The sequence below is a fragment of the Amblyraja radiata genome, unplaced genomic scaffold (assembly GCF_010909765.2).
Source record: "Amblyraja radiata isolate CabotCenter1 unplaced genomic scaffold, sAmbRad1.1.pri scaffold_752_ctg1, whole genome shotgun sequence".
Classification (NCBI taxonomy): domain Eukaryota; kingdom Metazoa; phylum Chordata; class Chondrichthyes; order Rajiformes; family Rajidae; genus Amblyraja; species Amblyraja radiata.
The window spans coordinates 4799-6032 of NW_022630763.1; the positions used below are offsets into that span (position 1 = coordinate 4799).

General features: G+C 44.2%; 1 non-coding gene across 1 annotated transcript; it reads left to right on the top strand.

Annotated features, from left to right (window-relative positions):
• The first annotated feature begins 819 nt into the window (after window positions 1–819).
• LOC116970326 lies at window positions 820–1011 on the top strand. The gene has a single exon (XR_004411105.1). It is a non-coding gene; the product is annotated as a U2 spliceosomal RNA (small nuclear RNA).
• The last annotated feature ends 223 nt before the right edge of the window (window positions 1012–1234 follow it).

A 1234-nucleotide genomic window follows, 5' to 3' on the forward strand; every position in this document is an offset into this window, starting at 1 on the left:
CGACCTCACAAGCACAGATCCTGCTACCTGGCACTTACCAAACCAGTCCTAAAAAACTGGACGAAGTGTTCAAACTATTCGGCACAAGAGGGCAGAGTCTGGAATGAGCACCACACTAAACCAGACAGCAGTACCTCTACGTGTCCACCAGGTGCGTCTTGCTCATGGTACTGGTGAAAGCTCGGGGCCTGCATGCCAAACCCGTAGCATTTTAGGCCACGGCCCAGAGCAGGCCCCAGGGGAAATGCGCCACCCCCCCAACAAACATCGTCTCTACAAGAACAAGGAACCAGAAACCGAAGAAAACAACAATGAAGACAGATAAGTATGGTTCCTACCATCACATAAAGGTTAAGGGTTGTACTAACAAGGGGTGGGTGAATCACGCCTGGTTAGGAAGCTATCACTCTTGGTAGTTATATACCAAAAAATAAATACAAGGGGAATAGAATTAATATCTTGCCACCAATTCAGCAAGCACCCCAAGGGGTCTACCCTCCCACGATGGTGAATGTCGCACCATCGTTGATAAACCCTTGAGTATTTCACCAGGTATACCCATTCATGGGATTTGTAAACTACTACCATGGATCCAAGGATACTTTATGGTAGACATCGACCTTGAAGATGCACACTATTCAGTACCTTCTCATATAAGTTTCGGATATACCGCAATTACCTGGATGGAGTAACCATGATGAGCGTTGCGGCATTTAAGTCAAAGTTATCCAGAATCAACTAGCCCTGACACTTAGAAACATTCCGTCATGGCATGTCTATATATTAACGACAAACTATCCTTGGATACAGTTTAGCTGCATCGCTTCTCGGTGTTTTGGCTAAGATCAAGTGTAGTATCTGTTCTTATCAGTTTAATAATCTGATACGTCGCTTATCTAGGGACCATATATTAAATTGAATTTTGGAACAGGGAGATGGAATAGGGGCTTGCTCCGTCCACTCCACGCATCGACCCAGTATTGCAGTGCCTCTGGGAACGGTGCACAACATATATATCCAGATATTTACGTTGACCATCCACAACTTTGTTATCTGGTATTCATTAGTACTATCAGTCATGGTGCATTAACCACCAATCAACTACGTGGCAAAGTAATTGGGATTTAGCAGCATTACCAGCTACTGAACTTTGTACCTTTCCTATGAGCTGAGATACTAGTGTTCAAAACTATCTCCATACCTGTAATATGGGGGCAAGTGGATTAATCTGTAG